We start from the raw sequence: 14,375 nt of genomic DNA on the forward strand, positions 1-14,375 counted from the left end.
AGGAGCCCTTTGACAAAAGGGTTATGGGAGTTACTTAAGTTTGGGCTCTGGTTGTGGTTGTAAGCAGGAGCTGAGTGGTAGGGATGAGAGGGCTTGAGTTGAGCTGGAAGTTATATGGGGTTGAGGGGCTTTATACCACTCTCGATTCCATCTTATGAAGTAATCTATATTAGTTTAGATATTAAAATTGAAAGTGCCAACTTCAAACCAGCAGTGGCTATGGTACAATGCATATTGAAACCAGATTTGGACCAAGAGCTGGACAAATGTAGCTAGTCTAGGGTCTCCCAAATGAAGGTCTGTTAGACTGGCCTGCAGCCAGGCTAAGCATGTAATTTCACACAGGCAATTTGGAACTCGTGGTAGGGGTGGAACTAAGGTCAAATCCAGATATCTGGAGGTGTCCCTCAAATTTCAGATTGACCAAAGTTGCCTGGAAGGTAGAGGGTCATACCCAAACATGGTACCTTCCAGGAGTAGAGAAACTGGAGGGCCAGTGGTGTGGGAGCCCACAAGTGACTCAGTTTCCCAGTTTGAATCCAAAATCTATTCTGAGTATAGAGTATAGTAGGACAGGCCCATAGAATCAAGAAATTGGCTCAAACCAGTTGCCAAAGTATGCATATTAACATACTTCCTTAGGAACCAACCTGGAGTCTGCCTGAGGGCCTAGCAACAGGTGCTGTCAGAGTTCCTGATTGTGCTCAGCCAATAAGGGATGACCACAAAATGCCACCAGATTGGGACACAGCTTGGATGCTGGGAGGAGGGTATATAAGGCCTTCCCTGTTATTAAATAAATGAGTCTATTTGCCTTCAACCGACGCCCAGTGTCTGTGCCATTGATAACCATGCTTTCTCACCCCCTCCCCCATAGGGAGCTGTTAGGATCCAGCAACATCTGGTGCCTGAACATGGGGCTCCTCTTACTTTCTCTTTTCCAGTGCAGATTCTGATTGTCTCCCTCTCTTCACTTGCGGTGCTTGACAGTGCCCCCAAGATAGTGCGTTTCAGTGAGAAGGCCCCTCAGTGTTGTGTTCTTTCGGTCCCTTTGTCGGGTAAGCATTGGGACTCCATTTCTTTCCTTCTTCTGTGTTGTTTGTCATGTTCATCTGCCCATCCTGTTAGGAAGGCATATTTTTTTTCCTGTTTCAATTCACCCAGCACCTCTACATAAGGATTTACCCCCCAGGAAGTAAGCTCAGCTCACAAATGCTGTACCTCTTCCAGAGACATAGTGTGGGCATACGGCCATGGTCAAAAAAAAAAAAAAAAAAAAAAAAAACCACGGAAGTCCCCCACTAAGCCCAAGACATAAGAGTCCAATACAAATTTCACCCCTGTTGACTGTCATCTTCTCTCTGACTGTTGTTTGCTTGCTGTCCCCTCTGAAATATGGGTAATCTTTTCATTATCTCCACCACTTCCATGTCAGACATCTCTAAGATATCCAATGATGAGGAGACAGACAGTTTGGGCCCCTCAAAATCTGTCAAGGAGGATGCAGCTGTCCTTAAGTCATGCACTGCTACCCACTCTGCTTCACCACCACCACCACCACAGGTGGCTACACTTCTGCCATGGTATTCTTGGGGCGATCTACCCCAGTACTTGTCTGCCTCAAGAGGTAGCTACTCTCCGGCAGTGCCAGGCATTTTACAACCCTCACAGCCTGCACCACTGTCAGTCTGTAGGCCCATAGACACCTTCCCAGTCAATGTGGGCCCAAATGCTGATACCCAGCCCAGGATTCCCACCCCTATAGCTGATCTCTCCCTCATCCAGAAGGCAGCTAATGAGTAAGGCCCAGATTTCCCCTACTTTAAGCAGGTCCTTGCTCAATGGTCCATGCAGCTACAAACTTATTTCAATTGGTATCATTTGCTTAAAACTGTGTTAGAGCTCAACACCCAAACCCATAATGGAGTTGCAACTAGCTGTGTGAAATGAGGACATACATAAATGGGTGCAGGCCACCAGAGATCTTGACCCCAGCACAAGTCCCATCACCACTCTTACCACCTCCCTGGATGCTCTCCTCGATGACAGCCAGCATGCTAGTGACACTCCCAAGGATCCCCAGGTAGATAGAATTTGCTGGGGATGTAGCAAACCAGGCCATTTATAACATGACTGCCCCCTGGCAAAACCTAGGACCCGATGCACCAGATGCAATAAGGGATTTCACTGGGCAAAGGATTGTAGGTCACAGTCTGCCAAAACACCAGCCCATTTAAATTCCAGGTGGGGCACTCATCAGCCCTATCAGTAAGAGAAGGCTCTTGTAATCAAAAAATCTATTGGAAAATGCCCATTTTCCATACTCCCCAATGCTAACTAACTATCTATGCCTCTCAACAAATCAATTACTTTCTGGGGTATTGGAAGATGTCCCATACCACTGGCATACCTACAACCTGCAGGGACAAGCCATTGTAGAGAGGCCCAACAATGCTCTTAATGAGCTGTTCGTAAGGACTATCTTGCCAGAGGCTAGGAGAGATCCTCATTTGGCCTTAACAGAGTTCCTTTTCCATATGAATTTTCCCAGTTTTGATGACAAGGGGCTCAGCCTGGCCTACAAGCACTGGATGTCTCTGCCAAAGAACACGTTCCTGCCCCTGATGAGATGGAGAGATCCTATCTACCTCTCATGGTAGCTGCCACAGCCCACCCACCCCTGCTAACCCATGGGAGAAGATATGCTTATGTTTTTCCTCAGAGTACCATTATACAAATATAGGTCCCAGCAAGAGATGTGTGCTTGGCCACAGATCAGCCTGCTTCCACCAAAGAGAAAATAACCCAGGATAAGTAATGTATATACTCCCCTTTCTTGTTCTCATTGCCCCTCTAAAGGCTGAAGACTTGTGGACCCTTACTTTTCCTTGTTGTTGTGCATGATGCCTTTTGAGATGAGGAATGCTAGTTTAGCAAACTGGGAGATAGCTAAATATATTAAAGGCTCATGGTCAGCTTTCTATATTATTCATTTTAGCTAACCATCAAAATTTTCCAATTAAATCAGACAAGGGCAGAGGTTATAGCCTTTGACTCTTTATTTTTTGAAAAGTTTTGGCATGATATAAAAAAGGCTGTTTGATTCCTCCTGGACTTTTCACTTATGTTTTGATTGATGGATGGGTCGGTACTTTTAATCTTCCTCCTTTTTAAGTATCTCCTACATCACATTCGGCAACAACTCGTGGCCACTAAAGCAACTATACAGGTGTTAATGGCTCTTAGACATGCCTGGCTTTCTGAAATTCAAAAGGCTACTGCCTGACCCTCCCCACCCAGGGTGACCCCCCTCCCACCAGGGATGAACGTTCTTCTTCGAGGACTGAAAGTCAATGATTAGTTAAGAGCTTGTTTGGCAAGCCAACTTAAGATAAGCACAGTCCAGTTGCTGAGCCCCCGCCCCCAGGTGGGGTAAACAAGGCCAGAGCAAAGAACTCTGACTCCTGCTGAGCACCCATGTAATAAAATAAAAAGGTGGATATGTAGTAGGACAGGCTCATAGGGTTGAGGAAATTGGCTCAAACCAGTTGCCAAGGCATGTATATAATGTACTTTCTTATGAACCAACCTGGAGTCTGCCTGAGAGCCTAGCAACAGGTACTGTCAGAGTTCCTAATCACTGTCAGTTCCTGATCATGCCCAGCCAATGAGGGATGACCACAAAATGCCACCATATTGGGGCACAGCTTGGATGCTGGGAAGAGGGTATATAAGGCCTTCCCTGTTATTGAATGAATGAATCTGCTTTTGCCTTCAACTGGCTCCCAGTGTCTGTGTCATTGACACCCTGCCTTCTCAGCCCCTCCCCTGGGGGAGCTGTTAGGACCCAGCAACAATAGAGTTCAAGCTTGCTTGCTCCAGGGCTGTGAGAAAGTTCTAATTAGCCCACAGAGTCTCCGTGAAGGGCTGTGAGAAAATCCTGATTAGCCCATGGGAAGGAACATACTATCTAGCTCTATGCAGGCTGATGATGCCAGCTGCAGACTGCTGACTCCAGCCCAAGGTACATCAAGACAGAAAAATGAAACTGCCTGCTCCTTGACTCAAGGACAGGATAGATAGTGGTTGAATGCTTGTGCTGTGCATTGTTCTACTTTTGCCCTTCAAGTTTGGATATAAGCTGGCTGTGAAACAAACTCAGGCATTGTCCAGCATTGACTAGTAGTCCTCTTGTCTTTGTTCTGTCTTCTTCATTGTCTTTACAATCTGCATGCCTCCACCCAGCTACCTGGTCGACTGGTCAGCTGTCTCCAATACGGTGGAAAGCCTCTTATTCCTGAATTTAGTTGCCCAGGCTATTGTAACAAACATTCCTTTCTAGAATGACTAAGTTCATTTGTATTCTTGTAGGAATACTGTTTTACAACTGAGGCACTCTATTGTTCTCCAGCAAGGACCCTTGGCTTTTTGAGACTCCTGGTGCTTTGTATGTATGCTCAGTAGTGAGGGAGACTGACGAACTGAGAAACAGGTGGCCTCAGGAAAAAAAAACAAAAAACGAAGTAGGGGAACCCCGGAGAGGACATCTATCCTCTCTGCTCTATACTCCTCTGAGCTGACTTCATCAGGTTAGTAGGAAACTAGGCTTGGTTGCATTTTACTTGCCTTCAGATGGGGGAAAAGGAAAAAAAGCTTGCTATTTTCCATTTAGCATTAATTCCACTTCCTGCAGTTTAGACATGGCACAAAATTGTTTCTTCCATCCTCTAATCCCTAGAGCAATCCAAAAAAGAAAAAAAAAAAAAAACCTTTGTAGTTAAGGAAACTTCCAGAAGTCACTCAAAAGCATTTTTGTCTAATCCTTCAGTTGTGTGTGCCTGCTCCTGAATCAGAGCCCTTAGGAATGGAGATTACCCTCTTAGGCCAGGAAGAGGACATAGTATCCAGTATTACCCCATAAGTTGGTAAGGCAGTACCTCATGAAGCTGAATCAAAAGCATGAACCAGGCCAAGTCCTCCAGGTATGCCTGCTAGCAAAGACATAGTTAATCATTTTCCACAGAAGATGAACTTGTTCCAGTTTTTCCTGGTTCGGATTTGAGATACATAATGGAAGAGGACATCTTAGCTCACAAAAACAATTCAAATGATGATAGATAATTGATGCTTTGCTGTCTCGTGCCACTGACACACAGGTGAGTCGTAGCTTTTTCCCCCATGTCCAGTGCCCTCCTCAGGATATCTGCAAGTCTTCTGTATGTCATCCTATAACTTTATTCCTGTACAACAAAACATGTCTCCAAGGTATTGGAGGTATCTGGCAGTCTAGAACCCAACACAAGCCTTAGTGGAACTCAGCTTGGGAATTTCTCAAAAGCAAGATCCTTCCCTCCATATAGTCATCCATCTCCAACTGTCCACCCACCAACACCACTTTGTTCTTGAAGTGATCCTTGCTATAGTTTTGTTTGAACCCACAATGGCCTACCCTGAGGCCACTATTCTACAACCAGAATGGGCCACTGAAAGTACCTGACAAGTGCATGCAGTTGTTTGTAGCACGAATCTTAAAAGTTCTTATTAATAAAAACAAACCCGGAGCCAGGTATTGGGGTGAATGCTGGAAGATCAGAGAAGCAGAACAAGCCACAGCTACCTCACCTTGCCACTTCCTCAGCTGTTGTTCCCCAAAAGAAATGTGTGTTAAATTCTATAAACTATTAGAAATATTTAGGTTTGTGACAGACAGTAAACAAACAAACAAATTAACAAAAAAAAAATGCAATCTACCTGCAGGTGGAGGCATGCCTTTGTCCACCCTTAGAAAGTCAGGTTCACCTTAACATAGTGGATTTTTTTCTTCCCAGAATTCCTACCACCTAGTGCAGTCCATGGAAGCCACCATAAGCTTAGGTTGAATTTGTCTAATTTTCTAAGCTTTTATTCACAAGATTCTTAACTTTTCCTTTTCATTTTCTTCTATCCTTTCAGAAGCTGTCCAGAGCCTAAGTATGCTTTGAAATTCCCCAACACTTTGGAGATCCTTACTCTTTTTTGTTAAAAAAAAATTTATTTTATGTGCATGAGTTGTTGTGCCTGTACGTATGTGCCTGCTGCCCACCAAGATCAGAGGGTGTCAGATACCCTGGAACTGGGGTAGTGGAAGGTTAGAAGCTGTTGTGTGATGCTGAGAACCAAACCAAGGTCCTATGCAAGAGCAGCCAGTGCTCTTAGCTGCTGAGCCCCTCTCCAATGCCTTACTCTTTTTCTAAAGCTCTCCTCTCTACCACATGATTAACCCTCACACTCACTCATCTCAAATGGTGTGGCTTCTTTTTGTCCTTTTTTCCTTCTTTTCTCCATTCTCCTCCTCTCCTTGAAGCAGCTCAGATTTACACTTTTGCCTTTCCTGTTTTGTTTTTTTAATCTCTAACAAATTATCCTAGATCTTTCATTTGAGCCATTTTCTTCACTAATGAGACTAAGAACCACAAGAGGGTAGCTGGGTGTGGTGGCGCACGCCTTTAATCCCAGCATGAGGAGGCAGAGGCATGCAGATCTCTGTAACTTTGAGGCCAGCCTCGTCTATAGAGTGAGTTCCAGGACAGCCAAGGCTACACAGAGAGATCCTGTCTCAAAGAAACAAAATAACAACAACAAAAGAACCACAAGAGTAGACCCCAATTTCCCAGGTAAAATATGATAGCTAAACTGGGATTTCCCAAGATCTCCTGTAACTCTTATTTTCTACCTTTTAATACCTTAATCAACAGAAAAAAATGAACTTGTTTCTGTGCCTCTAGGCAGCATTAAGACCATCCTAAGAAACACTTAGACTCTGTGACTATTTTAGGTTACAAAGAAAAATGAAATTAATGTTACTAATTAGGAATTTCAAACACGGTGATTATCCTGGATTACTGGGTAGATGCTATCTTTATGAGAATCCTGAAATGGAAGAAGGTGGCAGACAGAGTTGGTGTGGAATGCACTTGTGAGAGAGACTTCAGCAACCACTTCAGAAGCAAAAGGCCACAGGCCAAAAGACATGGCAGCCTCCAGATAATGGAACACTTTACAAAGAATGCAGCCCTATTGACACTTTAAATTAGCCACAAGGGAGCATTAAGATCTCTGATCAATAATTATTAGATAATAAAATTAATTGTGTGAAGTCACTGTGTTTGTCCTCCCTGTTTTGGTTAAGTGCCCCCTGGCTGTAGGGCATGGATCATCAGTACTGTATTTACTTATTTTTTGTTTGTTTGTTTATATATTTATTTTTGCTTAAAAAGGCCGAACTTAAGTAGTGGGTCTTTAATCTCAGCACTCAGGAGGCAGAGACAGGTGGGTTTCTGTGAGTTTGAGGCCAGCCTGGTAGATAAAGTGAAAACCTGCCTCCACTCAAAAAAAAAATGCTTAACTTTGTTGCAGGATACAGACACAAAGACCACTCAGCACAATCAAAGTCCAAATTGAGAAACACTTCTCACAGAACAGTCTCAAATGCATTTTACAGGGAGATAGATATTAAGGGCAAAGAACACAGAAAAACTACATCCTACTTGACAGTTGAAGGAGGAAGTAAGGCAAGCAAGCAGTTTAATAGAAGCCAAACAGATGCCATTAGCTGGGGCATTTCAACCACTAGTTTCTAGAACAGAGTTGGGAACTTTCCCACAGGACATTTCATGGCTAGGGTAGAAAAGGGAGTAACAGTTTTCAGGTTAAATCAAAGATGGTTGCAGCTGAGACAAGATGAAGGAATCTTTCCCACTGGTCTTAGTGAATGAGTCAAATCATGAACTCATTCTGCTCTAAAGGGATGTATGGTCCTAAGGTCCATTAATTTTACTGAATTAATCCTTTGTTTTACATAATTGTACATACTATTTAAGATGCTGGGTCCCATCTTAAATCCAATCACAATGACAATTAAAGGCCCAGCCAGTGTTGATAGCAGAGTAGTTATCCTGGGGGACCAAGAGAAGAGAAACTGGTAGTACCAATTATCTTATCCATGTCTCTCTCTCTCTCTCTTTGAGGGTCTTCCAGTGATGTAGTGGGTAGCCATTCCAGCTTGGTTCTGGAAGTTCCAACCCCCATTGAGACTCTGGCAACTGTCACGCCTACGAGGCAGGGCGAGGGGAGGCGCCTGGGGACCCGAGAGCTGGATGGGCCAGCGCTCGCTCTGGGTGCTCTCTCGGTGCCTGAACGCTGACCGGTGCAGGTAGACTGTGCAGAGCTCCGGAGAACACAGCTAGACTGCATTACACCTTCCCCAGACCCTGCGACCTACCCATTACTTAATTTGTGAGTTACGCCATTTAATAAATATCCTTTTAACTACGTGGAGTGGCCAAAATAATTTCTCCAATACAGTGATGGCAAGATTTTCTCTAATTACTCCTGATGGATTAGCATAGAAACAACCAGTTTCCTCTCAAAGCCATACATAGTCCCCTTTGTCTCAATGTTGTAGGACGATTTCTGCAAAGGAATCTAACTTTTGTTTTAATTCAGAAATTGGAAACTCAATACCTCTAGGTCCTGATCAACCTATCAATTTCCTCCTGTCTACTTTCTTTTCTTTTTTTCTTTTCAAGATGGGATTTCTCTGTGTAACAGCCCTGACTGTCCTGGAACTTGCCCTGTAGACCAGGCTGGCCTCGAACTCAAGCTCTACTTGCCTCTGCCTCCCAAGTACTGGAATGAAAGGTGTGCACCACTGCCTGGCTTAGTTTCTTAAATTTTTCCATTATATAGGCTGGTGCACTTGTAGCTAGCTGTTAAACTGGCTATGCCAGGTCCAACCAGGAGTGACATGAGGACAGACACAGTGGTATTTATTGAGCAGCACTTTTTACCATGTGAGAGAAGCCACGAAATGTTATTTATTAAGCAGTGCTGTTTACCATGCAAGAGAAGTCATGTGTAACATGAATCTTAAAAGATCTTATTAATAAAACACTGGGAGCCAGATATCAGAGTTAAAATCTGAGAGATCAGAGGAATAGGAAAAGCCACAGCTAACCTCACCTCACCAACTCCACAGCTTTCAAAGAGACCTATTTCCTGTATACCCACACCTATATGCCTTTCTGTTCTGCCAACTCATTTCTTCTCTGCCCAGCTACATCACTTCCTCTTCCAGCCCAGCTCTGTCACTTCCTGTCTGTTTAGACCTCCAGACCTTTATTGTTAATTAATGTTGGAATTTAATGCATGTGCCACCACACCTGACTCTGTTCCCACTGTGGCCTTGAACTCACAGAGATCCAGAGGGATCCCTGCCTCCCGAGTGATAGGATTAAAGGCTGTGTTGCCATTGCCTGACTTCTATGTTTAATAAAGTGGTTGGCTTTTTCATCTGATCCTCAGATAAACTTTATTGGGGGACACAGATAAAATATCACCACAGTCACAAAATGTTATTTATTAAGCGGTGCTGTTTACCATACAAGAGAAACCACGAGGCACAACAAAACTCACTCTGAGTTTATTAAGGGAAGGGAATAGAAGGGGTGTACATAGGCCTATGGAATGACCATGCAGGAAGAGAGAGAAGGAATAGGTGGAACTTGCTTTTATAGCCCCCCCCACGTGCGCATATAGACTTACATAGCTACACCATACATGCACATAGATTACGTTATCATGCTGTTCACAGATTATGTGATCACACAGCACACAGATTACATAGGATGTAAGGCCTAGGATGACTAAGGATCATGCCTGGCTACTGGACAATGCATGGGTGATCATGTAGCTGTGGGAGTGGCTAGGAATTCTAACATTCCAAACTATTTGTTCTTATTAAAAAAAAAATGGCAGGTGAATGGGAATGAGGGTGCCATGTCTCCCTAAACTGCTTCTAGCTGACTCAGTGGGCATTGGTTAACTTTTGGGGGTAGAGAAGGGGCTTTTGAGGTAGCCCGATTTCCTGAGGTAGTTGATTGTCTTTTGGGAATCGTCCATCACCTTCTGCTGCTTCAGGCTCTGTGGAATCGTCCATTGCAGCTTGGATCTGACTGTTTGAGTCTTACAAGGTGCTGGCAAAGCAGAAGAGAAAGTTTAGAAAAAATTTTTACCTTGGGTGGGTCCCCGAGGGGTCCCAGGGTGAGGGAGGAGGGTCCTAGGATGAGGAAAGTTTGAATTATACTTATCTGAAGTGGATCTGTCTTGTCCGGGTAGATTCAAGCAGGCTCTAGAGCTGGGGAGAATTTAACATATTAATAAGAAGCCATGGGGAATGTAAAACCTTGAGCTGGTAGCCATGATATTATAATGTTTAGTACTTTGCTATCAGAATTTTATTGGTTAGTGTTAGCGAGAGAGAGAGAGAGAGAGAGAGAGAGAGAGAGAGAGAGAGAGAGAGAGAGAGAGAGAGAGAGAGAGAAATCTAGAGCATGCTTTTAATTTTTTTATTAGTATTATCAATTAGGCTTTTTATCTTCACCTGAGACAGACCTTAAGGCACCTGTTTCCTCTTTTATTTTGCATCCAGGAGACACAGGTGATTGGTTACTGAGGGCATTTAACAGTAATAGATTGTTATGTTATATTAAAGTCTGTTTTTTGGGGGGTTGTTTGGTTTGTTTTTTTTTTCAAAGTCCAGACCCTTTTGAGTCTAGGGGTGTGAATACTTCTGGATTGTTACTGTTCCTTACTGCCTGGGTATACTTGAAGGTAGTAGGTTCCCTTGGACTTTTTAACTGCAAGTATGGGGGTGTTAAAAGGCAAAGAGGTTGGGCTGAGCATCTTTTTCCTGAGAAGGTCGGAGGTGATAGGCTTAAGTCCTCTAAGGCTCTGGAGTGAGAGAGTGTACTGAGCTTGGATAATGTACCTGGTAGGGTCCTGCAACTGGATAATAATAGGGGGATGGTGCCTAGCAATTGAAGGATTCTGGATGTCCCAGACTTTGGGGTCCACCTGAGCAGCTGGCAAGGGAAATGAAATATTAGAGCTAGTACATTAGGAGGAGGAGAGGAGCTTCTGACAAGTCTGTAATAAGGCAAATGGGGGGAACAAAAAAAATAAAAACTTTTACCTTAGCTAGGAAATTTCTTCCCATTAAGGGCACAGGGCATGTTGTCACAACTAAAAATGTGTGGGTGAGAGAGATACCCCTGAAAATACAATTAAGTGGTGGGATCTGGTGAGGTAAGTAAGGCTGTCCTGCTACCCTAACAATAGGGAGACAAGAAGGAGAGGTGGGGCCCCAAAACTCCCTCAGGATTGAGTAAGTGGTTCTGGTGTCCAAAAGGAATGAAATGGATCGCCCCAATACTATAATGGCTATCCTCGATTCCCTGTGAGAGATGACTGTGGTCAGGTCAGGAATGGAGCACCTACAATCATCCATCACCAAGCCTAAGTGATTGGCTGGAGGGTGGTCTTCATTTGATGTCCCCATGCCACAAGGTGCACAGGAGCAGTCAACCAACCAATGTCCCTCTTGGTGGCACTTTGGACAAGGCCCAGATGGTGGCCCGTGTGGGGCAGGGCAGGCACAAGCCCAGTGGCCTTCTCTACCACATTTAAAACAGGGACCTAGAGGCATTTGGATGGCTAGTCAGATAGCGTGTGCCAGCATTTGGCAGTTCTGTTTATGGGCTTTCTCATCTCTCCCATGGTACACCTTAAATGCCACTGCTAAGACTTCTGCCTGTGAGGACAGGGGCCCTTTCTCCAGACACTTAAGATTAGCCCTAATGTCAGGGAAGCTCCTCAAGACAAAGTGGGTCATAAGGAGCTGTCTGTCCTCTCTGGGCTCTCAGAATCCAGACTAGTATATTGTAAGAGAGTCTTTGTAAGCCATTCTCAAAAATGAGATGGATTTTCTTTCTTATCTTGAATTACATTTTTTAGCTTTTCATAGTTTACTGGTTTGAGGGCAGCCTTATGAAGACCTGCCAGGAGGCAGGTTGTAAACTGATGCCTAGCTAGAGAGCCACCTGGGGTATTAAAATACTACTGTGGGCCCTGATCAGGAACTGCCTCGGCTCTGGGTGGATGGGCAGCATTTGTTTGATGAACTTAATATGCATGTATCCTAGCCTGCTCCCAAACTCGTCTGCACTCCTCAGGAAGTATTAGCAAGTATAATATATACACCATGAAAGGTGAGACTATAAGATTGGGTAATATATTGAAATTGTTTAATAAAGGAAGCAGAATTAGAGGTATAAGAGCCCAGTTTTTTCTATCTGAGAAAGTTCTGTGAGGGAGAAAGAGATGTGAACATTACCCAGTCCATCCATTCCAGCCACCTCTTGCAAAGAGAAAATGGTTGCTGGGTTGGCATGACCGGAGTTGGATCCTTTAGCAGCCAAGAACGAGTGGTGGGAGGGATAAAGGTTGAATCCATAGAGGAGGAGGGGGTTAGTGGAGGAGCTGAAAGGGCAGACACCCAAGGAGCCGGAGCAGGCAGTTGGATAGGCAGAGGTTCATTAGCAGGGTCCACAGCAGTAGTCAGAGATTCCTCAGGTTCAGGTTGCATAGCTAGGAGCATGTGGGCAGGAGAGAAGGAATCAAGAAGGGAGGGTTTAGAGCTTAGGTTAAAAAAAAAAAAAAAAAAAAAAAGCTTGGATGTAAGGTAACTCTCCATTTGCCCCTTCACTGGCAGAAGTTAGAAAATTCCCATAAAATATTGGGGTCCAGTGAGCCTTTAGGTGGCCAATTTTTATTGTTATCTAAGGGATATTTAGGCCATTTTTTAGTGAACAGGTGGACAAGCTTTAAGGTCTTTAAGTAAGGCATTAAGCTGAGAGGCTTAAGAGTTTCTAGAAGACATCCCAGAGGAGAAGTGGGACTAATTGGATTGGAAGCCTTGTTTCCCATCACTGCAGCAGAGAGAAAAAAAAATGTGATCCAAAGGCTACAATCTTAGGCATCCCCCAGATCAAGCGGGGAATGGCAATTGGCACAAGAGTTTCAATGCTTCAGCAAGTGAGAGAATGTGGGTTGGGGCATATGTAGCCTGAGGACGAGGGTCCAACAGAGAGAATGATATCTCAGACTGCAGTCATGGGGAAATAGCTGAAGATCTAAGCCTGCAATGGGGGCCAACTGTAGCAAATGAAGGCATGGACAGGAGTTCTCCAAGTCCTGAGGACACAAGAGGGTTGCTGGATGATTGACAGTCATTCCCACGGGTCCAGGGAACTGTTTACACTGGCTGGTAAAGGAAAAACTCAACAATCGAAGCAGCCAGTGTTGTGTGGAGCATTCCAGCAGCCAGGCAAATGGAAAAGTGGGCAGTTGTAGGTAGAGCAAACCTTGATACAGGACCCCAGCGCAGGGTGCTGGAAGGGCCTGCTTCATCTCAGCACCAATTAAGTGGCACTGTTTACCATGCGAGAGAAGTCACAAAATGACATTTATTAAGCGGTACAGTTTACTGTTTGAGAAGCCACAAGGCACAACAAAACCCACTATAAGAGTTTATTAAGGGAAAGGAACAGAAAGCGTGTGCATAGGCCTATGGAATGACCGTGCAGGAAGAGAGAGTAGGAATAGGTGGAACTCTCTTTTATAGGTCCCCCCTACATGCACATATGGGCTTATATAGCTATGCCACGCATGCGCATAGATTATGTGATCACACAGTACATGGATTAAGTAGGACATAAGGCCCTAGAATGACTAACCATCTTGCCTGGCTGCTGGACAGTGCATGTGTGGTCATGTAACTGGGGGAGTGGCTAGGAATTCCAACACACAGCTCTTTTTTTCTTTGTAGTCCAGAGTCCATATTAAAATGTATTTTCCCTTCTTCTCCATTATATGGGTATACCTGTTACTAAGACACATAGAAATGTTCAGTGTCTTAGTCAGTGTTCTATTGCTGTGAATAGACACCATGACTCAACATTTAATTGGCTTGCTTACAGTTTCAGATTTGGTCATTATCATCATGGTGGGGAGCATGGCACTGGAGCAGTAGCTGAGAACTACATCCTGATCCATAAACAGAGACACTGGGCCTGGTGTGGGCTTTTGAAACCTCAAAGCCCATCCCCAGTGACACACTTTTTCCAACAAGGCCACACCTCCTAATCCTTCTCAAATGGGAGCCATTCTTATTTAAACCACCACGTTTAGTTTGGAAAGCATCAGAAGAGGCACATTTAGTTAAGCCATTAGTACATGCCCACTAAGTAGTCTCAAGGGCCCAGTAATATTGCTCTTGTAGAGATGAGTTAACCCACAAGGCAGAATAGCAGGCCTCAAATAAAGGGAAGTGCCTAGGTTAAAGGTTTTGGATACTAGACAAGTTACAGCCCCTTGTAAGTTATGTATCAAGGGACTAATGTTAATTTGGACTGCCCCCAGTCACAGTGAGTTTGACAGTCTGGTTAGTTCCTATTTTTATGTAGTACAGGGGCCAGGTATCGAATCACAACCAGCAA

Source organism: Peromyscus maniculatus, chromosome X (genome assembly GCF_049852395.1).
Source record: "Peromyscus maniculatus bairdii isolate BWxNUB_F1_BW_parent chromosome X, HU_Pman_BW_mat_3.1, whole genome shotgun sequence".
Taxonomy (NCBI): Eukaryota; Metazoa; Chordata; class Mammalia; order Rodentia; family Cricetidae; genus Peromyscus; species Peromyscus maniculatus.